This window comes from Corvus kubaryi, unplaced genomic scaffold (genome assembly GCF_017639235.1).
Source record: "Corvus kubaryi isolate FWS band 111438036 unplaced genomic scaffold, C.kubaryi_AGA036_p1.0 37300, whole genome shotgun sequence".
Classification (NCBI taxonomy): Eukaryota; Metazoa; Chordata; class Aves; order Passeriformes; family Corvidae; genus Corvus; species Corvus kubaryi.
The window spans coordinates 10,638,522-10,663,613 of NW_024581093.1; the positions used below are offsets into that span (position 1 = coordinate 10,638,522).

At 36.6% G+C, this 25,092-nt stretch overlaps 2 long non-coding RNA genes across 3 annotated transcripts in view; one reads left to right on the top strand and one right to left on the bottom strand.

Moving 5' to 3' along the window:
* The window catches only part of LOC121664298, a 274,117-nt gene that overhangs the window by 111,146 nt on the left and 137,879 nt on the right, over nucleotides 1-25,092 (top strand). The window lies entirely within an intron of this gene.
* Nucleotides 1-25,092, bottom strand: part of LOC121664300 — a 65,072-nt gene that overhangs the window by 6,362 nt on the left and 33,618 nt on the right. The window contains exons 4-5 of one of the 2 annotated variants that reach the window (XR_006015950.1): nucleotides 22,920-22,976; nucleotides 15,730-15,993 (exon numbers count right to left, since the gene is read on the bottom strand). This is a non-coding gene — a long non-coding RNA (uncharacterized LOC121664300). Of the gene's footprint in view, nucleotides 1-10,521; nucleotides 15,994-22,919; nucleotides 22,977-25,092 lie in introns of those variants that run through there. The other variant, XR_006015949.1, reaches the window with a different exon arrangement.

Here is a 25,092-nt window from a genome sequence, read left to right on the forward strand (position 1 = left end):
ATTTGGAAACAGGATGAGCCTTCAAAAATTATCAAGCCAAATATCATCTGTCTTTGGAGGGAATCCCACAGAAAGCAGATGCCTCACTCTTAAAAAAGAAGTCATCCTATATATGTTTGTTCCATCAGAAAATCAAATCTCTGATCTCTGACTTCTTAAATTTGTCTTTACCCCAGTCTTTTAACAAGGTTTCGGGGTATTTGATCTCCTTAAAAGGCCTTGCTTTCTTTTCTTAGACCTTGCTGCAAGTAAAAGAATTGTGAAAATGGTCTTCTGTGAATGCATTGAAAATACTTTCCTCTTTCTATTTTGAGCTCTAAATCAAGTAGAGTAATCTTTCACTCCAGTTTGTCAGTACTTTTTAATTCTCATCAGCATTTTCTAATCCAGCCTGAGAGCCTGCTGGAGAAGAAAAGGATATCAGATGACTTGTGTTATTTTGGTGTTTATTTGGTTTTTTTTTTGGTTGAACTTAAATGTTTGGTATAATTATTTACTTTTGATTGTGATATGAATAATTATGTATTAGCATGATACATTTTCAATTTACAGCAAAGACAAGTAGATTTTAGTTTAACATTCTGTTTGTGAGTTGTTGATCTGAATAAATAAAATCCCAAATAGTAAATAATAGTTAGTTGAGGATTGCAGACTGTGTCCAAATAGAATAAATTTGTCAAAGTGTTTTAAAAATCTAAATAATCAGAGATTGGGTAAAAGCAGCAAAACAAATTACAGGTGGAGGGAAGAGTTGTGTGTTCTAAATTATTTCCTGTAAGCTGCTTACTTATGTTTTCTGTGATAGAACCCAGTATTTCAGACCAGATGCCATTCTTCAGAAAAAGAGTTAGATATGAGAAATATTGCTTGGATTTAAGTTGTCCAATGAAGTGGCAATTGCAATTGACTAGATGATTAAAAAGAAAAAAAGAAATCTTTGAATCTAAACAAGCAAGATAATGCAGCTCTTTAACTGAAAGGGTGCTGAACCTTTCCCACAGTGTTGGCTGACTCCAGAGAATAATTTGCCTCACAGGTTCAGTAATTTCTCATGGGTCTTCTTTACTCTGTCCTGCAACATTTCCCCTGTTTAGAAGTGGTAGGGATCTTAATAAAAGAGTAGAAACACCACAATAATATAATGCAAAAGGGGAGTTGATAAAAAGAATCTGGGCAGATTTATATTCAGTAAAGAAATAGAAATCCAGAGAAAGCTTCTGAGAAGGGGGAGGAGGGGAGTAGGAAAAGGAAAAAAAAAGCCACACCACAGATGCTCAAGTGTTCATTACCCAAATCTTTGCAGGAAGCAATTGAATAGAATTACCTACAAAGAGAATGTGGCATTTTAACATTATACAATCATGTTCCTCATGGCAGGTGACATCTATCTCCTTGACGGAGACTGTATCTCAAAAATACATTCACCGAGCTGTCTATAAATTCAAATAAACCCTGCAATTTAATTTTCAACATATCCATATGTTTGAGAATCAAGCTTTCAGCAGCTGAGTACAGTTTGTGTTGATACTACTGTACCCAGTGAATGAGGAGGAAACAATGCAGTGCCACTGCAGCTATAGCCAGGTTTAGCAGGGGTCTGCAGGGAGAAAGGATTCGTCCCAGTGTTCTGGGTCTAATTCAAGATCCAGTCAATAGAATTTCCACGAAGTTCATCCTTTCTTGTTTGGTCAAATGCAACCTTTTTCATGGTTTATAGGAACTGTGTCATTACTTAGTTAGAAACACAAAGAACCAAATGTGTCATTGTGCACCATGGAAATGCAGCCAAGAATCTTTTAAGATAAAATAAAACCCTTAATTCTTTTAGAAAAATAATACAGTAGAATGTACATTTATTTAACTTCTTAAGTATAGATTTTTACAATATCTGATAAATTATATTGTTTGGAAGAAAGAGAACACCTGAGGCAGCTGCTGTAACAAAAGGAAAAACGTAGTTGTTATTTTTTGGTTTTCAAAAAGGCATTTCCAAAATAAGTCTCACTTCTTTGTGTGTGTCTGACTGTATTTTTGCTAATGAAAAATGTTGTCTTACGAGCTGAAGAAATAGCTTGAAATAATGAACAAACAAGTAAGGATTTTACTGAGTATTCATTTTCTCTTCTGGAATGTGATAGATACTGTAGGTTGAGAAATCTTACAGTACGTAGTTCTATTCACACAGTCAGTGGGATCCATGGGTGTGTTTGGATCAGTCAGAAAATTCCTAATAGCCAAAAACCTTCAAAGATGCTTCTGACAGTAATCACCAGCAGATCTCCAGAAGACTTATTTGGGTTTCAGTGATTTCATTCCAAGTTTTTAGCACAACCCCTGGCTCTAAAATTTTGGGTAAAAGTACACCAAAACAAAAACTCTTAACTTGGCTAGCTCTTAGGCCTAGAGTGGGCCTGACACTACAAAGTTAAAGGGAAGGCAAAACTCCCCCTGCTCTGCTTGCCCTAGCAAGACCTTAGTGCTGGGAGGATGTGTGAGCTCAAGTCAGTTCACCCCCTCCTGTGCTGCCCAGGACAGGACACCTCTGTCAGAGCTTTGATAACATTGTGTGAATAGAAAAGCTGGAGGAACATTCTCCATTTGGTGAGGTGGCCTGGCCTCACTGGGTCTAAAACTTTACTATGTCTGGAGATTACAGGTTCCAGTAAACTCGGCAATCAGGGGCCTCACCTGAGACAAACAGTTGCAAAAGTATTTTTTTGACATATTTGGCTTTTATAGAGCTGGCAAAGTGTTGTCTCATGTTTTGCCACTGGCCTGTAAGGCTGCTGTCTTCATTTGCATTCTTCAGCCTTTTCAAGGCCAGCTAGGACGTGTCAGACTTCCAGAACAATGAACATTGGGATAAGATAGAGTGAATTTGGCTACTAAAATGAGTAAAAGTCAGTACTGGGGTTCTCCAGGATGAACACTTCTTCAGGGAGAACACAATGATCTCCCATTAGACCATTAGTGATTTGGCATGTGTGAGGCAAGAAGACAATAATTTTTAAAGTCTTGGATCATATAATACTATTTCTGTACTTCAGAAACAAATCTTCTGAGCTGCCCCAAGCTGCCAAAAGTTTGTTACTTTTAGCTATAATGATCAGCATGTTCAATACATTTTCCCTGCCAGGTATATATCTAATCCCTTTGTCTTTCTTGTGTGGAGGAGAATTTGGTGTTGAATATTTTGGTACATTAAGAAGTTAAACATATATAGCTAGCTAATAAATCATGAAAATATATATTTAGGTGACCTGATGTTAGAATACAAGTTTTCATGTCATCTTCATCCTCTCATTGTGAGGCCTGCAGATTTGAACCCTGGCCACTGATATTTTTTAAGATAATAGAACTATGTTGACTTATCCTGCCAAGCATATGGTCCTTGAATTAGTGGAAGTTTCTGCATAGTGTTTCAGAAAACATTTCACTGATGTTAGATAGCAGCATTTTGTTGTGGAACAATTATATGGGATACTTCAAATTATTCACATCTAACACAGAGCCTTCTTTAAAAAAAAAAAAAGAAATAAAAAGAGGTGCTAAGTTATTTTAGAAGAAATTAATTAACTGCAGTCTTTGAAAACATTCCTGTAGTTGCAGCTACATTCTAATCAGCTGCAGTTTGCTAATAGTTCAATTTTCAACATCCGGGATCATCCATATGCATAGGAATTTTCCAAAGTTTTCTGTTATTGTTGCTTGGTCTTTTTCTTTTTTAAAAAATATTTTAACTAAAAGACATGGGAGCAAACATTTAAAAAAATGCAGTGGTAGAGCTTTGAAAATTTATTGCACAGCTGGGGGCACTTAAAGAACTTAATTAACAAGCTCCAGCCTTAACATTCTCTCTCTTTAAGGGGAAAAAAATCAGTTAAGGTTTGTCCAATTAAATTTTAGAAGAGTTTGTTGATAAAAAAAAAAAAAAGCTGTGATTGTGAGCTTACAGTTTAAAAAGAGAAGCTCCAGAATAATGAAAACTTGCAAGCTGATTAATTCAGTGGAAAGCTGCTCTGTGCATAGTTTCCACAAACTCATAAGCACTTGGGCATTTTTAGCCCAAATTTAATTATAGCCTTTGATAATCAGGCTTTGCTCAAAAGAAATCCCCTTCTTCCCATAATACTTGATGATGTAATGCTCTATTATAACTCAGAACTCTTCCCCCAGCACCTAAAACAAGCCGTCTTCATGTCAATAGGAAAAAAAAAGGTGACCTCTCCTCTCAGAGTTTTACATTTCATGTTCTGCAAACTGATATAGATCATCCAAGGCTGCGTTGGTTTGGAGTTCTTTTTGTTGTGTTGTGGGTTTTTTGGTTTTGGGTTTTTTTAATTCACTACTGACTGAAAACAGCTAATAAAGGCTCAGTTCAAAGCTGTCTATTTCTTGGTGGGGGGGAAAGATGTTATTCTGACATCATTGCTCTGAATGAGCAGCCTGTGGTTCATACAGTATACGCTCCCCTGGAATGACAAATTTTCTGCCTTTTTCTTGGGGGGAATGTTCAGGCAAAAGGAAAAAAATGCATAAGAGAAGCAAAGAAAATTCATTTGTATAAGCTGGCCCCCCTACTGTGGAATTTTCAATTATATATATCTAATTATGGCTGTCAGTTGATGAATTGAGAAAAGACATTTTTTGTCCCCCCTCCTTTTTTTGTCTCTTCGTCATCTCTTCTGTTAGAATGATTATAGCACACTTACACAACTAATTGCCTTACTGCTTATTAGTGATACAATTATGCAGGCCAGACTCCTTGTGTGAACAACCATCTGCAGAGAAAAAAAAAGTGACACTATTCAAAACTATCCATAATTTAACCAATGTTATTCCAATGCACTGAGCTCAGACAATTGTTGGGCCTTCATATTTCATACCCACCCTGGAAAAAGAGGGTTGTGGGTGTTTTTTTTTTCTTTTTTTCTCTCTTTCTCTCTTTTTCTCTGTGCACTGATTCACCTCTTTAGACTCACTGTGAATTGGAAAGAAAGAAAGAGAAAAAAGTGCTTCATATGTCAACAAAAAGGAGGGAACTGAAGCATGGCTAATGCCCATTCCTCCTGTGGGCAATTTTTCTTCAAATTTTAAACTAATAGGCATTTTTTTCTGCTTTAGAAACAGTTGAGAAAGTGCAGATGTCCTGCCCACAGAAATCTGTGTATGTACATTTGTTGGCTTCTAAATGGTGTAAAAGCAACTGATGTACAACACAGAGCAGAGCAGAAAGTTTGCAGTTCATGTAATTGGTTCTTAGGAGAACGTGCAAGGAATGTCTCTGCCGCAGCTCCCGGAGTGGTAGGTGTTGGAAACCAAACCAGTGAAGATGCAGGAGTCAAAACACAGCTTTGTGTGTTGCTGATTAGGCTAATGTGGAATATTTAAATGTCTAAAAGATACTACTTTTCAGTTGTAGCTTAGAGATAATGTCAAAATGGCTTCCCCAATAGCGAGGCAGAGAAGAGCTTTATTTCTGTCATTTACCTTAGTTCCTCTGTATGGTTGTATTTGTCAAGTCTCTGAAATGCCAGTCTACCATTACTGTACGGTCAGAATAAATAGATAGAAAATAAGTTGTTGTGGAAACCAGAATTTTTTTTTTTTTTTTAAGGCAGTGTGAGACTACAGAAACATACACAGGAAGAGCAAAACTTTGGTGTCAGTGCCTCTCAATGTCTGTTGCAGAAGGCTTGTAATTCTTTTGGCTGCCTAGAATGTATTTGACTGTAAAATAGGTAAGAATACAGACACTTACAATCTGTCTTGGAGGTACAGTTACAATTGTCTCAGAGATGCAGTTAAAAATGCACAGTTCTTATATTTCCAGGCTTTAAAAAATATTGGTGACCATGTCAAGGAGACGCCATCAGATGTCTTGGAAGAGGAAATTGCCATTCCCTCCTCATTTTTCCCACTCCGTCTAGTGATGTTTGACTGTCATCTGCACTGCAAATACAGACTGAAGTGTACATGTTTCTGCTTTTCTTGTATTTCTACAATTTTTTGACTCTATAAGTGAGTGTTCTGATATAAGTATGGATTTGGACCACTGGATCTTGAAGACTTAGGGTTTAGAAATTTAGTTGTTCATCCTGATTCATTCAAAGTCTAGTGACATTTATCTGTAATAATTTTAATGCAGTGCCCTGTTATTGTGAGCATGCTTATTAGAACAAGAATGAGCTCTATTTGTCTTCAAATAGGAATCCTGCTGGTTTGTTCATGGAGTCTCTGAGGGGTCTCCTTTAATCCCAATGATTTAAATGCACGTTCAAAATTGAAAACTCCAAATTCCTTCAAAATGCTGTACTTCTAATGTCCAATTCATATGAGGGTGGATTTATAAATACAGCTTCTCATGACTCCAGTCCTGAACTTCTCAACCTTGAGACCTGTCAGCTATGACAGGAAGGAAGAAAAGCACTGCCTTGCAAATTCGTGTTTTACTTGTGACTCAGTGTCATGGAATGGACCCTTTCCACTTTCAACTTTCTTTTTTTTTTACCCAGGAAATGCATCTAAGCAGTTTAGTGTGAGTCTGCAGTTTAGTGGTGGTGACAGTATCAGCTGTGGGATTGTTTGTCTTCAGTGTACCAGTACAAGCATTCCTAATAATGCCAGTAAGAATCTTGCATCAGAGAAGCTTGCAGGCTGAGTAACATCATTTTGGTTATTCCTATCTGTTCTGGAAAGTAAACCTTATTTTCCTGGGTTCTGAAATCCAGCCAAAATCAGAGGAATAACAGTGGACAAGGTTAATTGTTCAGTACCCCACAGAATACATGTACACCAGAACACCTTGTGTCTGACTGTAAAATGTTCTATTAATACTTCAGGCAACCTGACCTTCTAAGAAGCTTTGCAGATTTCCTTCTTCACTTAAGTATGGATGACAAAACGTCTTTGGGCTGTCTCAGCTCTGTAATAACTGGTGCACTGATCCCAGCATTTATGAGTTGTGCCTTGGGAGTAGAATAATGTGTCAGGTATTCTTGGTGCTCTGTAGAGAGAAAAACTGACCATCTAATTATGCAGATTAAAAAAAAAAACCCCGACAACTTCCAGTTGGCATGGTGTGGTGAGACGTCTGGAAATAATCTGGACAGTCACATACCTGAACACTGGAGAGCCCAAAAGACAGATTAAGACTTTCTGATGTTACAGCCTAATTCATAGCTCCTGGAACCCTCCCTGTGATGTTACAGAGGTTGTGGCAATAAAAACTGCATTGCACAACAAGGAGAACAAAAACTCTGGTAGTATTTAAAATTGTATCTGCCTGCATGCATGCAAGGCAGCTGAAGTATGCAGAGACAGCTTTAATGCGGGTGTATCCCACACTGTGTGTGCCCTACTTAGCATGCTTCAGAGTTTTTCTGGATAATTTCTTGTGTGCCTGTCTAGACTGTCTTGAAGCAACCTAAGTGGAGTATAAGATGAAACTTAACATAAGCTTATTTATCTGCCAAAAGCACACTCTTCAAGTAGATTATTTTCTCTTCACTGGTTTTATCTGTCTCCTTTACCCACTCCTAAAAAAACATTCTAAGCATGCACAGGCTTAAAAACCAGAAAAGGGTTCCACAAAGAGGCTGGAGATGTGACAATGGCTGAAGGATGGTTATTTAAACACTATTCTTTACCACTTTTAAACTTATTCAGTATCTGAGCTCCTAAAATATTTATTGAATGTGATTCTTAGATATTGTCAAGAAGAATTATCTGTAGGAAACTTTCCATTTGCAAAAACACTAATAGCAGGCAAACAGAAATCCAGGAGTGAGAGGAAAGAAGCATGGAGTTGCATAAATGCCAGGTACCCTTTCAGGCAGCTCAAGTTCTCCCAGAGGAGTTCTTTATGTATTTTAGGAACCGTCTAGAAAAGTGGATAGGGCACACTGATGGCAAGGGAAACCATCATGGTTAGGTTTGGGGTTGTTCGGTTAGGGTTTGCATTTCTGATGTGATGTTTCTAAAATTTTGATGAATGCCTCTGATCACCAAGCTGTTGAGTCAGTTAGATATACTTTCTGACAGTTTTTTCATGGTAAATGACAGCAGGTATTAGTTTTGTTTCTCATTGAAAAGCAGCACAATTCAAGGTCAATTTTTCATGAAACAGATGCCTCGTTCCCCACTGAGCCCTGCTGTTAAGGAGGTGTGCTTCTTTCATGAGTTCCATTATCATCCAAATCCCTCTTTTTGGGTCTCACTAATTTCTGATATACCCTAATGGTTTTGTGTTTTGAAGAAATCCAATGGATATGCACAAAGCTAATAAACTTCCTTAGCTGTTACTGAAAATCGTATGATTTTAGCATGTTTTAGAAGTTGTTGGGGTATTTCCTTTGTAATCCACTTCAATGTATAGAAACTTTCATAGGAAACATTGCATTGTAAGGGATATCCACTGTCTTCAGCTTTAGCTAGAGAGTTGAGGTCATATAGGAATAATCACAAGCTGGTATTCTGCTTTCCAATTTCTCCACCTCTATAGATAAAAAACTAATTATCTATAAACCATATTTCACAGTCCTTTTAGCTTCTGGTGTAACACTGGGAACCAGCCTCACAAATGTACAGAAATTTGCTATCTGCTGTATTAACTTTGCTCCATGGATTTTGTGCTTCTCCCTTGGCACTCCATGCCCACTGGGTGGTAACTCAGTTTCATCTGTGGGAAATATGGATGGCTCTGCAGGACTTTCTTCCTCACACTGCTTCTGTGTGATGTTTGTGGGGATGGATACTCTGATTGGGAGCAAGGAAGTGTGTTTTGCCCCTTTAAATATGAAAAGGGTTTAAATATGAAATAAATATGTCAGGGTTTATGATCTGGTCCCACATAATATATTAGAATAATTCAGAAGTAGAATAAAAATATACTTGGCATTGTACAAGAGAAAAAAAAAAATGGGTTTTGAGATAAAATAAACTGCTGAGCCAAACCAAAAACTCCATCTCTTTTTACTGAAAAGCACTAAGATTACAGAAAATGTGACAGGCTCAAGTTTCTTCTGGTGAGAGAATTTTCAGGTGTTTACTTAGCTTTATGGAAATTGTTCTAAAACAATGCCAAATATGCACTTATATTCTGAGGTGAAATTTTCTATTTCCCTGCATTACATCTTAAGAGCTTTTTTATGGGAACTTTTTCTTGACTTTTTTTCCTCTCTCTGCTTTGAAGAGGATAAAGCAAATACATGAAACAAATTTGCTTTATTCAATATTTAACAATATTGTTTTTTACCAAAGATGAGAAATTTTCTGCAGAATTTTTGTGCAAGAGTTGCTCACAAATGTTTTTGATAAATAATGTCAGAGTGGTTTGAGGTAGATATAAAGCAGCTGACAGTGGACTGAATGTTAGAATTTGGCCAATAAAATTCCAGGCATGAGTCTACTAACTGAGGAATTGAGGCTTTCACTTCAGCAATCTTTTTGTTTTGAGGGGTTTTTCTAAAAAGTTAAAAGGAAAACTAAAGAATAGTCAACAGTGCCAAGAATCTCACCCTCTGTGTCTAAGCAGGAGTCTGAACCTTAGAGCAAAGGCTCAGAAAGTTAATAGCTTTAAATTTGTCCAAGAAAACAAACTTGTTACCTGCAATTTTTTTAATATTTTTCAATATCTATCAACTCTTTTACTTTTTAAGAGTAAAATAATTCTTACAGGAGCTTTATTATGGTATTATTTATAAATATTCTTCTTGTTAAAGCAACTTAATCTGGGACTAGAAGATATGTCACAAATGTCACAAATTTACACACACTAACCAGTGTTAAGGGACTTAAATAAGGATGTATTTGGCCGGTAATTTTTTCTACTGCTGTAATAATTCTGCAAAAGCCTCTGGAGCATGATCTGCAAAACTAAATTACATTAAGATTATTATATTTGCCATAAGAGTTGCAAAAATTTAACCCTTTGAAATAAATGGTATGAGTATGAGGATAAACATATTCCAGAACTATTTTGAGTGATACATTTCTGATGTCTAGGTTTTTAAGACCTTACAAAAGTGTAGCTCGAGATTCATTAATTAAATTCCATTAGCTCGAGATTCACCTAAACTGGAGTTAAATGGAGATTACCTGCAAAGTTCATATTTTTTTATCATAAAAATGAGCTGCTGAAGCAGTTTTAGCTGTTGACATGGCAGGTTTGTCATCACGTTTTCAAAGATGCCACAGTTACTTTTGATAAGTCAGACATTGCATTTCTTTTTCTGTTTTCTTATTTTTATATTACCTGATCTTATCTGGGCACTGACATGATTACACCAACACAGGGACCTTAAAGAAGTCATGCACTACCACTATTAAAGTAGAGAGGGGAAAGAAAATTTTAAATCATGACAAGTGAAATAACTTGCTTTGGTTGAGAAATCACTTAGCCTATCATTATTTTACACAACCTAAAACAGTGCCGGCCATAATCTGCTGCCTTTCAAGTTGGAAAAAATACATTACTTATGCAGAGAATGTTTCTAATGTAACAAAGAGAAGGAATAAAAATGCCTTACAACAGTTTTATTAAAAACAAATTCCCACAGTAAATACATATACACTCTAGTACCATGGTGAAACAGCCAAAGACATCACTGTTAAGTGCTATGGGAAGTACTTATAAATTACTTGAAATAAAAAACATTGTTGCCTGGACATCAGGGTTGAAATGCTGCAGTTTGTAATAAATTAACACAGAACTTCACTTCCCCTCCTCTAACAAAGCAGCCATTTGTCTGAATAACCCACATTCAGCTGTGAGTTATATTTTCACAACTGCAACTGCATTCATTTGCAAATCATTCTCCAGTTTTAATGCTGAAGTTTTAAATACCTTAAGAACTAATAAATAAAGCAAAGTAGAGCAAACAGTTGGCTTGTAGCCTAAAAACTGGCCTAATTTCTGGGGGGTTTTCTTTCTTCTTTTTCCTCTTTCACAGTAATTTTGTACATGTCTGACATTTCTTTAATCTGTGTTTTGTTTTTAGTCTGTTTTTTCACAATATTTAAATTTAGTGAGACCATTTCATATTAGCAGTAAAAATAAAGGTAATAGTTATTCAGGTTTGAATATTAAAAAGCTTGTAAGGATTTCATTCCTTGACTAGTTTCAAATAATCTTTGAGTTACCCTGAGATTTTTCTGTTGTAAATCACTTTTATCTCTTGAAAACAGTTTTCTATTTGTATTGATTCTAAGCTTTATGCAAAGTTCTACTCTAGAGTATGAGTCTCTCATTTTCCCAGATTAATTTTAAATATAAATCAGAGAGCTATCCCACTATAAGGGAATCTGCTTTCAGTATTTATTGGGTAAAAATAAAATGCAATACTTTATGGGTATTTAAACAAACTCTTCAAAGCAGTATGATAGAAGAATTTATTTACAAAAGTTGAGTTCTGAGGGTATTTTCCTGGCATTATTGAAGGCTGGTTTCTATAGATAGAATCTTAGGCTTTGTTCCACTTACTCGTTTTGTTTTGAATAAATTCCTGTGGGCATGCCTGAAAGGGTTGGTAGTCATTTTCAGGAAGTGAAATTTAGGGAACAAAGTTCCTTGCAGAGACTACTTGGGTTTAGAATTGATCAAGTTTTCATAAAAGAGGATTTGAAACACTTCTAAAATCTCTTTTCTCCTTTTGTGAGGGTAGCCCATCTGCATGGTGAAGTGTTTCTTAGTGTAAACTGTGTCCCATGAAAAGGATAAAACTTTAATGCAAAACCTCTATTTACAAAAATATCCTGTGTTCATATCAGTTAGCCTTGTATCCACTACTTCAGAACTAGGAGTATCAAGGCCAATTATCTGAAACTATTTCTTTCAAGTGCAACTGCCTATTTTTAAAAGATTACAGCAGTTTTTGAAGAAAAAGCATTCTTGTCTGAGTTCTTTTCTGTCCATCGTGTCCCCAACCCCCCATTCCCCCAGTTAAGTGCATGTAAACCGACTGTACACAAACCAAACATCTGTGTGCTCAAAACTGAAATCATCTCATCTCTCTGCAGATTTAAGCAGATAAGTTTCAGTGTCTTTCTTCACAAAACATCTATGCTAATGTGAGAGTGAAGGAGGCAGTTCTACAAGCCCCTTCCCTCCTACCCTCCATTTAATTTAGAGGTAAACCTGTCTTCTTGCTGATCTGACTTAAGGCTGCTCTATTTTTCCTATCAGCAATAGAAAATTTTCTGTATTCTGCTGAACCAAATGGAGAAAGAAAAAAATGAAAATACCTGATAAGATGGGAAGAGAAGAGACTGCCACTTTTGAGATTAGATTACACAGACTGCTTTAGCTGGGGCACAAAACTGCTCCCTGTGAGATACATCGTGGAATTGAAGGTGGGGTGAGAAAATGAACTCATCTTTGAAACTGAGTTTATAGGTATAATGCTACAACTTCCCAGGAATTTCTGTAGCCCCTCCTTTGAGGAAACTGTCTGCAACTCTTCAAGTAACAGATTTATTGATTTATTTATTTATTTGGGAAATGGAATCTATTTAACCATCCATCTTATTGCCTTCCCTCTGATAAGTTCCAGTTATTCAAGGCTATCTTAAGCAGGCAGCATTTTTTTCCTAAAGAAAAAGAAGGATATACAGGTACCCTCCTACATCCACATAGCACAGATCTCTGTGAAGTGGGGCAACCTGCCATGTGTAGTGAGCAGCATTTTAACGTGGGCAGCAGCAACATGTGGTACAATTATTAGGCATAGACTATAGAGCCAAGCCTTTCTTACCTAATAAAACCAAGTAATTCCATCAATTCAAACAAATTTTTTGAAAATAAATAAAGGCATGTCTATGAAATTTGCAAGAAGTTTTCCTATTGCTTACTGGCAGTTAACAGAGAGGAATGTTCTTGATGTGCACCATTCTTAAATTCTTAAAATCAATAATGTAGAGTTATCAAATTGCAAGTACGTTTTCCTTATGCACATGAATGTTCATAACAAACAAAAATTGGGTTCCTTTTATTTGTGAAAGATTTGTATGAGGATAAAAAAGATTGGGGTTAAGATTAAGAGGTAATGATGTGACAGGCTTTAGCTAAGACCAAATCACTTCTCTAGTTAGCAGAGTAATTTCAGCAATATATCTTCTGTAATTTTTTTTAATCACTTAGTGATTACTTGTGTGGTGCTATTTGATTCATTGGCCATCAGTACCTGATTAAGATCCTATGCTTAGGCCATCATTACTTTTCAACAGGCCACCCATATGGTGTTAGTGTTGAGCCAGTGCAAATCCCTCAGCTTAGCACTGTATATTCTGTTAAAGAAGACTACGTGAAATGCTGACATTAGCATATGTTCTCCTCTTATTCTCTTGACTTTATCCATGGCATTACACTAACACTGGATCTTTGGAGTTGGTCCAGTAAGAAATTGGGTTGAAATTATAAAATTAGCCATCTGTCTATTAAAAACTTTACTGAGCCAGCAAGCTGGAACAAATGAGCACAATGATGCAATGATATGTAACTATCAGACATAAGGTTAACTTTGGGGTTGATTTTCTGTGTTTTTTTCTCTCAACTATAAATGGACTTTCTTTCCATAAGTCCTTCATTGTGATTTCTTATAAGAGTACGTGGATGGCTGATATGAGTATTTGTGTTTAAATTTATTAGGTATTATTTTTTCTTTCTGTATATTATTCCCACTTGATATTCTGGAAATCTCCCTCTGATCATTAATAACAACAGCAGTTTAAAAAACAAAATTGATTATATGAACATGATATTGCTGATATTTTTCTTAAGTTGTTTTCCTTTCAGGCTGCTTTCCTTCTCAGTCTGGTTACTGTGATTTTGATATTAGGAATACAGATAAAATATTTAGCTTAAAACGTGGTTGGAATAGTGATAATTAGTTGTTCAAGCACTACAATTTCCAAGAGCTTAAGCATTTTCCCTCTTTGATTGCAAGGTCTCTATTAAAAATAGGAACTACAGTAGCTTGGGCTACGAAGAGCCCAGTGGAGCATTTTTGAAAAATAATTCATTTACTAATTAACAAAATGGTGTTTGTTTATTTACAGTACATAAAATGTTTCTATCAGGAAAGAGCCTGCTAATACTCTGCCTCTGCCCTGCTGTGCTGACAGCAGAACATCTGCAGTTTAATTTAATACATTTACTAAATGAAGTGGGTAAATAAGGGGTTGCTAAACAGCTACTTCACAGCCTCTGATATTTTTGCTTTTCTCTAGAGGTCAGAAGCACTGATGAATGATTCCTCATCTTCCCCTTTGCTGCTGTTCCAAGAGGCTCCCATGTGCCAACGCTGTTCCAAAGGGTGCTGTGTTCCAGTTGTGATTGATGAAATTACATTGGCCCATAATACCTCACTTTATCTCCTCATCTGTCTCTTTAAATGCTCTGTATGTTACTGTCAGGGATTATTTTACTGAGAATATTACTTTATGCCTTTCCAAATGTATGTTTTTGAGTCACTCTTGGTTCCTAGAGTCCCTCACATCCTGTCCTAGGCTTTTATGTAGGTAGATGATAAACCCAGAGTAAGAAAAAGATTTGGGTTAATACCATGCTCAAAGTTGGATATTTTATCAAATATGGTACTTGAAACAAAGGTGTCTTTCAAATATTCATCTTTGCCTCATTATTTTTAATCCAAATCCAGTTTGCCAGGTGAATATCAGAAACAGCTGTAACAGAAGCACTGAGTTGAGGTAGTAAAAAGTGCTTGAGCCACTGCTTCTTGCTAGAAAAACTCATGAATTTATGGCTTAAATCACAGATTTATAGACCATTGGTCATGAGCTCTAGGACAAACCATAGAGGAGAATGCAGTTTTCCTCCTTTTTAGCCAGATATCTTAACCAAAATTCCTCTCCTATTAAGTTTTCAAATATTTTTCACGGAACAGTTGAAATGTCTATTTATCTAAGGCTGGGCTCTTTCTGTTACACCTTGTAATAAGCCTGCAATTCATTCTAAAGATGATTGCTTGTAAACTTTGCTTTTTTTCTATATGAAATTCATTTCTATGTCCATGGATTTTACAGGGAAAATCCCAGTACTTCCCTTAGAATGATGGAGCGGTGGGTATCAGAATGACACTCATTTAGATGAGCTTCTGGTAACGGATTCCTTTAGCCACTGCATGGTTCTCCTGTGTGGATGTCAAGGTTTTAGGATTTAGGAGAAGAGCCCTTGCCTCACATTCTGCTTTCACTGTCATGTGGCTGAATCGTGGTATCCTGATGTTAATTCCATATTTTAATGGCAGCATACTTTAAATAGGTGCTGAAAATACTGTTCTGTAGATACTACCTGCATTAAGCCAATAATATACAGGTTTGCAATAACAGAGATTAAAAAAAAATAAAATTCTATTGGAATACACAGAATCTGATTCTGAAAGAGTGAGTTAGCATGTTAACACCTCCTCCCCCTCCCTCCCATTAAACAAGGAATTTAGCAGGCTTGCAGAAGAGGTCTCTATTCTAGATAGATGGTGAGCAGGATGAAAGGAAGTACTTTTTCATCAACTAATGCTAGTCTATTTAAAAGTCATAAGTAGTACAGGAATAGTTAAAGATCTATGATATAAAAAATACACTGGTTGTTACCAACAGCTCGCAATTCATTGTTGTGTGCCTCCAGAGTTTTGGGGATTTCACTATCGAGGAGGAGAGACAACAGCAACACTTTCACAGCTGCTTCTTTGAGATTTCACTACAAGAACTCACCTTTACATTTAGTATCTAAGGATCTCATGAGCAGTTTTTTTCTGGGAGGCCCAGTGAATCAGATCTCCCAGAAGCATGGCCTTTCTCCTGGCTTCCACCACCTACACCCTTGCCCCAGGCAGTTTGGTCCCTTGGGACAGAGTGGGTCCATCAAGGTTTCTGCTTGGGCAGCATCCTAAATTGGCTTATTACATATGGAACTTCCCAGAAAATGAGCAGCACCGTGAATCAAGTAGAGAGTAAGGGTGTCTGTTGCTGCAGCATCTGTTTGTCAGAGAAAAAATAAAAGTCATTTATTTAGCAAAAACTGACATTTACATATTCATACCAAGGAAATTATTTAATTGAGACTCTGCTGTGTGCACACACATACCTATATCAAAGATTCTCCAAACATGCATATGCATTCTTTTTTATTTTAAGGGAGTGCATAAAAGTTTTCTAACCATGCTTTGAACTTATTCATAAGATTTTATGTGTCTACCTGGAGCAGATTGGAAATTGCTTTTTATAAAATATGCTGCATTTATAAAATGCTTTTTTGGATGCCTTTTTATTTTTCAGTGTTTTTATCAGCCCCAACTCTAGATTTCATAGACCCTGGGGAATTTACAAAGGAGCCAACTTGGAGTAAAATTAAGTCACAGATATTGTACATACAATAGTCTGTCTGCTGATGCCAAACCTCACTTTCCTTCTCTACTAATAAAAGCCAGTAAGAGTTGTCTGATCTTTTGCATCAAAGACAGTGTTTATGAAGTGGCCTGTATCGTTATCTTAAAATATTCGTATAATTCCTACATTAAAAGCTTGGGAAGAATTATGAATCAACATTTCATAGTAAATTGTACACAGATTTGAGGACTGAAATAATGTTTCATTCATGAATACTGAGCCTTCAAAATAGGAGCACCCATGAAACAGGCTTCCTACTGACTAATGGTATTTACTTGCCTGATTGACCTTTTGTGTGATCATGTTTGTGTCCAGTATTTTAAAAATTTAAATAATAATATTCCTTAGTTTTCCTGTTCACTGATTTTGGGACATTGGATTCTGATTTAAGTGGGGTCCAGCTCTGCATAAATGGCTTGCAGCTCAAGTGCTCTGAAGATCAATGGAGAAATACAGAGCAGAATGCAGGAGAGTTATTCCAGCAGTGTTTTCAAGGCTTGGGGGTCACTTGTCTCCACCTCGAAGCAGAGATCTCGTGGCCAGTTGGGACTGTTCAGTCTGGATGACAATTTACTTAATCATGAAGTCCTCAAGTGTGGACTGTGGTCTAGGCAAAATGTCCCATGGTTGGAGTCAGCTCCAGCTTGACTCAGAGTCCTTCTCCCCTTATTTGTATGGACAATGTGCATGGTCCAAGCTTGCCTTGGGAGGAGCTTTGGAAAGACTGGTCAGGGAGCACCCAGCCAGCTTCAGCTGCAGGATCCTGAGGGGAAGGGATCTAAGGGTGGTCAGCAGTAGTGGCCCTGACTCTGTCCACATTTCATGGGCACTCCCTGTGTTGGAGCAGCGCAGGATCATGATCAGAAGGGACACAAGTAAAGCTTGTGCTGTGAACTGTGTGTTTCAGGTGCTTTCTGTCCACACAGGTGGTTTGCCTGTGAGTAGGGAGCACATCAGCTCCAGAACAGTTCGTTTGAAGACGATTCTGTGGATGAGGGGGAAAAAAAAGAAATGTAGTTTATTTCAAATGGTATTTTTGTTCTTCCATGATGAATCTTTAAAACACACAGTCCAATGGGCTTTATCCTCTGGATGCTTTAAGTTATAGTAGATAGCTGGATGACTTCTCTTTGTATGTTTTTTTCCTGAGAAATACCAATTCACTCAGTACTTTGATTCTTGGCACCTAAAATTAGCAATGAATTTAGGTTAAATCTGGTGAATATATTCAAGTAAAAAAGATGTTGAAATATCAAAATGTTGAATCTGCCTCCCTCCCTCTCTTCATGTATCTATCCCTGTATTTCCAACCTGCAGAAGCCTTTACTTTTTATATGCACTTAAAATGCTCTAAAGAAGACATTTAATTTTGTGCTAAATAGACTTTTTGGGTTTTTTTGTTTTTTGTTTAGTTTGTTGGAGAATAAACTTTTTTAACCTGGATAGTAAAAAAAATTGACACAAATCCTAAACATTTTTTTCTGGATTCTTTTTTTTTTTTATGTATCAAGTGGGGCAGCTGAAGCTAAAAGAATTCAAAATTTATTTATTTGAAATTGTAGTTTGAATTGAAGGTAGAATAGAACTCATGTTTTGGAAAGCTTGATCTTTATTTACTTTGATATTCACAATGTATAAATAAGTTATTTTGAATAGGCTTCAATGTAGATCCATTTTGAAATTATATACTCCCTTATAGTCACAAATATGGTAACTGCTTAACAAGTTTGGCAGTGATTTCAGAAAAACCTTCCAGAAACTTTGGTATTTTTGCCAAAGTTTTGCAAGGTCTCCAAGCACTTGCCTTAGCCAGAAGGGTGCATCAAGCAGCACAGGGCAAATCAAATTAAGAGAAACTAATGTTCATAGGAAACAGAAATCTGTCTTTTGCATGTCTCTTCATAAAATATTGGATTGGGAATATTTTATGAACAAGGGATAATGGGGAGCAGAGGGAAAAATCTAGGAAATATATGTTGCTCCCTGACGTATAGCAAAATAGCTATCCTTGAGTGTATTTCTCAGCTAATTTCTAGGCTACAGAGTTTTTGGTCTATCAGCATTTACTGAAATGATCCACTATGTAATTAACTGTTTCAGTTATGAACTGTCTTAGTTCTTTCATTTCCATCATGGTAAATGCAGTATTTTTCCTTAGAATGATTTTAAAAATATACCTACGTTTAGAGAGGATGACTTTGATCACTTGCTGGTAAACATTTAATATAAAAATTCACAAAGTACTTATATTTGCATGCATCTGGTGTTCCTGTTTCATAGCTCATGTTATAGTTTACTTATGTCATAGTCATTTGCATCAATTAAAATGAATTGGAATATTTTTCTCCTCCTACTTTAGCCCTTCATCTTCAGCTGTCAACATGCATATGCCAGTCAGCAGTGTAGCTGTCAAAGCTGACATCAACATCTGTACTTGTATTTTTCTGGTGTCTGTATCTGTCTTAATTCTGAGTATTTCTTAATGTTCTTCTTGCTGCTAATAAAAGGATTTGCAGAGAATTAAGTTTCTACTATCCCCATCTTTGGGGCCAGTGGAAATTTCACTGTAGAAACCTGACTTTAGCAGAGTCACTGCATTCTCATTATTAGGGTCAGATTATTCAGGGTTAGAAGATTTCAGCAGTTTTTTCCTCGCCATCAAGAAATCCTACCTTCACTGAGGTTAATAAAAAAACGCTTATTTCAATTTAACCAGTTATTCCATGATATCATATTCTCCATAATTCATCTAACACAAAAGCTGTGATATATCTTTTGAAAAGTAAAATTGGAGAGCATGAGGATAGGTGAAGTTGTTTACAGAATTCTTCATAGTACCAGATTGTGAAAACATTATTGCTAAAAATATATCCAAGTGATATTCTGTCACTGAAATGAAAAACTTCCTCATTTGCTTCAATGAGTGCAGTATTTGTGTGCATTCCAGATCACTGAATAAAAAATGAAACATTTCAAACTTATAATTCTTCATGTAGAGATTTGGAGAATGTGCAAATTAGGAGAAAACAGTGGAAGCAGCTCAGCAATAAAGCTTTTATAAATAAATAAAAAACACCTAATTTTCAGAGCAAATGAGAGTGTACAATGAGTGATGTGCTTCTAATGAGTACTGAAAAGCTTCCAGTGTAAATAAGCAGATGGTAAAAATACTTAAGTACAAATTTTTCAAACCACAACTACCTAAGCCACAGGTCTGTGCTACAGACTTCAAAGAAAAACTTTGCATCCAGCTTTCCCATGGTGTAAACATTTTCTTCCTCTTCAGAGGGAGGTAATAAATTGGTACTTGCTTCACGTAAGAAGGTTGTGAAGCTTACTGAACAGCTCAGGTTTTGAAACCTGACAGGTGCTCTGGTATAGCAGGTGTTAGTAATGCAGGAAGAGAGGAAGTTTGGTGTGAGGATTTGCCAGAAGAAAGTAGCTTCAAATTAAACAACTGCAAAAGCAAGTTGTGTCCACATGAGCTGTGGACTCAAGGATTATTTTATTGGCCCCCAGAGACATTTGGTTGGTGTAGAAATGTGTTGAGAGACAGATATTTGTGTGAAATGCATCTCACTGTGTGTATTGGTCTCTGAGTTACTGCATGGTTACATTCTAAGATAGCTCACAGAAGAGTCACATATGCTTCAGAAAATAAGGGCAACATCTGGGAGACATGGATGCATTTTGTTGAATAGTTAAATCTATATTGAGCCTCAATGCAAAGAGAAAATTGAAAGGATTTTTATTATGATTTAGGAATCACACAGAATTATCTCTAAATGCCAGGGTAGTTCAAATGGTGCTCAGATCAGTACTTATGTCTTTCAGGGGTAAGCTGATAAACTCATGTCTGTTACATGACATGTCCATATGTTCCACTGTGCCTATCATGTTTACATAATAATATCATTGTTCTGAGGTGTTATTTCTGGGGTTTAACATGTTTCATATTTTGATCAAGAATAAATATGGGGAAGTCAAATAGGATTTTGTTTCTATTTCCAGGACTGAGACCTCAGTCTTATGCCCTGGTGGATCAGCAAACACTGGTTTACTCCTTTTTCCTAGTAGAAATTAGAGTCCCTCTCAATTCGGGGAGAGGACTGAGTTTTTAATTTGGGCTTAGCCAAAGGTGATTTCTCAAGAAATCTTTCTCGCATGTTTTTTGCAAGGTCTTGTGTTTGACATTTCTACTAGAAAAACATGGGAGTAGGAAGCAGTTTCAGACACTCAGTAGTTGTTTAGATTGGTGCTTTGACTCAGTCGTTCTATACACCAGATTAATTTTGTACCTAGAGCTTTAGCCAAAATCAGAAATGAGTGATGTGCATCTAATAAAGTTGCTGTTTGTCTTGATGTGTTGAGCTAATATCCATGATGCTTAGTTTCAGAAGAGTCCAAATAACTCCCAGGGCAACAAAACAAATTCTTTCATGGTGAGTAGGACATGAATATGCTTTTTCTCTTCCCAGGAGGCCGGTATGTGAGTATAGGAGACTTTTCCTAGCTTCATGAAAATGACAGGGTTTAGCTGCTTTGAGTTTACGTATTGGGTATCCTGAGAGGGTCAAATCCTGCCTGCTTCTGAATCCTATTCCAGACTTTCAGATCTTCTCGTGGTGCTGATGAATTCCCTCCAGTGCACTTCAGAAGCATTTGTGCTTCACTTCTCTCATAACCAGATACTCCACACAGCCTGTTGTAAATGATTCTACAGCATCTTTGGCTCCCAGCAGGAAAAGTCTGAATTGCTCTTGGTAATAGCTTTAAATCTGCAGCCCTGACAGGTATTTTTAGGTCTGTCTTGAAGAGCTATAAGCTTCCATACACTTCACCTTCTCTGTCTGGAGTCACTGCAGCTCCAGACATTTCATTGAAATGGGGTGTAATTGTGGTCTTATGCCTTCTCTATCCACCCACCAATCTCATCTGCCTTAAAGCAGCCTCCTGCTGTGCTACAGGGAGCATTTAGAGCCTTTCTGAGCAAAGCAAACTTGAAGTGTGAGTTGTGCCTGAATTTAAAGACTACCTTGGAAGGAGGAGGAGTGAAGATGTGTTGTGAAATCCCTCCTTTAGAACAATATGACTTATGACAGTGGAACGCTTCAAGCTATGAATTTCATTGGAAGTGTATGATTTACACTGCTTATCATTCTGAAATATTGAATTCTCAGTATTTTTTGTCATTATAGCACAAGTGGTAAGGTGTTATAAGGCTGATTAATAGGATAATAGAGGTCTAAACCATACTGTTATAAAAGTGAGTAGGCTTTAGCGAGAAGTAGGGATATAATCTGGTAGCATGTAAATGTTCAAAGAGATTTTACCAAAAAGGGCAAAGAGAGAGGAGGAGAAAAGCCCCTTTCATTGCTCCATTTAGATCCCGTTGTGTCCATGCTAGAGCACCATAACATTTATTCCCACAAATAATCACTTTGAGCTCAGCAGAGCTAGTAATCGAAGTTTTGTGTACAGGCTGCATGCAGCTTCACTAGGCAGCTGCTGGTTAGCTCATGAAGTTTCAGTTTTTTCCTTTCAACAGCTTCTAGATGCTTTATGGATGATTCCCAGTAAAATGTGAAGGAGGAGGAAGGAAAGGATAATAAGGGGGTTGGGAAGTCTAGAAAGGAGACCAAGATAGGAAGGTTTTTTTCTTATTTTTACTACTTTTGTGCAATCCAAAGGATAAAATTAGCAAGACTGGAAACTTTTTCAACTGGTTCTGTATTCTCAAGCTTAAAATATAACTTTTAATCTTCTATAGCTGTTGAAAGATGTGGCTCTGGCTGGCTCCTTGCTTCTAATCAATGAATAAAGTACAAATACCACCAAGTCTGTCTTTCATCATGCAAGTGAAAAATCTGTATGGTCACTCTAACACATCTTACCAGAGAGCAGCTGGGATATGCTCCGTGCTTTGGCAAACTGAAGTTTTTTTAACTGCTGGAATAGAGCTGATTGAATTGTTGGCTTTTTGCAATACAAGTTTTTATGACTTCTTTTAATATAAAACAGAAGATGAAGGGGAAACAATACAAAATAATATATCAATGGCAGATAATGTTAACCTGATAGTGTATTCTATTACATAGTTTCAGGAAATATTTCAGACTATTAGAAATGCCTTTCCATCAATTTATTTTATATTTGAAGAAAGCAGTATTAAAGTCAGGAAAATATCAACTATAAGTCAATGTGCTTAATATAGACAGCAAATGGACAATAATGTGGGTAGATTTTTCTGAAGAATGTAATGTAGAGGAATTCATCTGCTAATTTATATCAACTCCATGTCTATCAAATAAGGCTGATCACTTGTTGGAACAGTATACTGAGAGATGGAAAATGCACAAACATGAAGATAAGCCAGTAAACTAAACTGGTAAAAGGATGATATGTATTTTTCCAATATGGAAAATGTAATAAATTTATCTCTTTAGGTATTTTTAGAACTACAGCCACAGAAAAAAAAGCAAACAACAGCAGTAGCAACCACAACCACATCTTACATAGATTGGAAGTAGTCTGTTACAACTAAAGCTGAACTATTTTTTCCAGGAAGTATTCTGTAGAAACAGAAACATACAAAAACAATCAAAAGAAAATATTTGCTCTGGTAAATGAGTTCATACTCATTGCAAGAATTGCAAGAACAATTGAGTTATTTAGCTTAATTGGTACAAATGCAGATAAATACAATTATGTCTATCAAAATTTTAAGCAGAAATAGTAGCACGTGAGCAAAACTGGGAAAAAAACCCCCAAGTAATTTTAGTGTCAAAGAATAATTTCAGCAATAGAAGCACCTAAAAAGAAAAATTATTTTCTTATTTGAAGATAAGGTAACATCTACTTCCTATTGAGGTAAATTTCCCCTGCGCAGGAGTCCACTGTGCTCAACGTTAATCTTTCCATATGTTTTTATGGGCTTTAATTAGGCCATAGTTTCCAGTTTGTCTGTCTGCATCTGTCTGTCTGTCAGCAACTTGTCCTTTGTAGCTCCTTCTGGGTTCACTTTATAAAGGTTTTACAAATTTCAACTGGAAAGAGAGCATTTGTTTAGATCCCCCATTAATGGCAGTTCAGCTCAAAACACAGACTCAGCTGTCATTCTGAACTTCCCCAGTCATTGCAGGGCTCTTTGCTGGGTTAGGGCAGCCAAGACTCCCAGCTTTGATCTACTGTGGCTTTAGCTGGACTAGTCCCAACTTTGGCCAGGACATAAATGGGAAGGAGCCCTCTCAAGGGAGATGCATTTAAGGCTAACCAAAATGTCACCATCACATCAGTGAGAATATATCTTTTTCTTCATGCTTTGTCCCTTTAATAGCCTCACTCTGTAAGGTCTCTCAGGCAGTGGTTGCTTCTTTGTGTGGGTGTATGCGAGATTAGAGAGGGTAGTCACTGCAGTAATGCAAATAATATTAATGCAAAATGTAAAGTAGAAAACTATGCTGTGATATGGATTTGGGGAATTGAAAAACAACAATGCCAAAAGAATCACCTTAAATTACTCCTCTAATAATACATCAGTGGTTACATGCAATATAGGCTGTGTAAATGCACATTCTGTTCTCCCTTGCATGAATTTCAGTATAATGCAAAATTGACAGATCCATTCATGCCTATGAAATTAAATCCAAAAGGGTTAGTATAAGCACTAGGTTTAATGATCACTGCACAATATAATTAAAAGATGATGTTACTTGAATATCAGATTTTCTGTATGTATGTTTATTTGGAGTTTTTAATTGAAAATAAACAAAATCAGTAGTGCAAAAAAAAGTAGAAAAGATGTGTGAAATGTAATGATAATGGTTGACTTCTAAACAGCCAAGGAAATTATAGTCATCTTATGTGTGGGACAGGAACAAACACCTCTTAATTGCACTTCATTATAACGTACCTTTCTCTTCTCAGTTGTATATATTAATTATAAAAATCATGTTTCAGAGATGAAAAGCTGTACAATAGGGTTTTTTTTTCTTTTCCCTCCCTCCCTTGTGCTGTCTGCAGCACGATGGAAGAACAATATTAACTGTCATCCACAGGAAGAGCTTAAGAGCTTTCAAAGACAAATCATAAAAAGAATGAAAGGCTATTATAAAAAAAGGAGGAAAATGCTTTGATTTCACAGATTTGCTACTTATTAATGTTTAAGGTTCTCTCTTCTTCTTAAAAATATCTTCTCATATTGTTTTGTATGTGTTATGTGCAGGTACATCACTTTTTGATGACTATATCACATGACACGTAGATTCCGTAGATCGCTATTAACGGATGGAGGTTGAGGGGATAGGACGGGGGGAGAGACACTGCCACAGCCCTCCTGGACTCGTATGGCTTCTTTGGGGAAATTGTAGAAAACTTGAACATGAATTTTGGGACACAAAGTGACACTGCCTTTTGAGGTTTTGGGTTTTATTCCATTGCATTTCATTCACGTATGTCACTGGAGCAGTACTTAGAGGCTCTTGGAAGTAAGGACATGATTGTCTCAACTCTTTTGTGGTCACCTGGGACCAAACTTTCCTGTGGTGCTTTCTTGGTTTGGATTTTCAGGTTGTGCTGTTTCCTATATGATTAGCCAGGATATTTTCTTAAAACCTGCCTTCCTGCTTACAAATCTGAGTAGTCTCACACGTTTTGTTGAATCTAGGATCTTCCTTACTGAGGAAGATT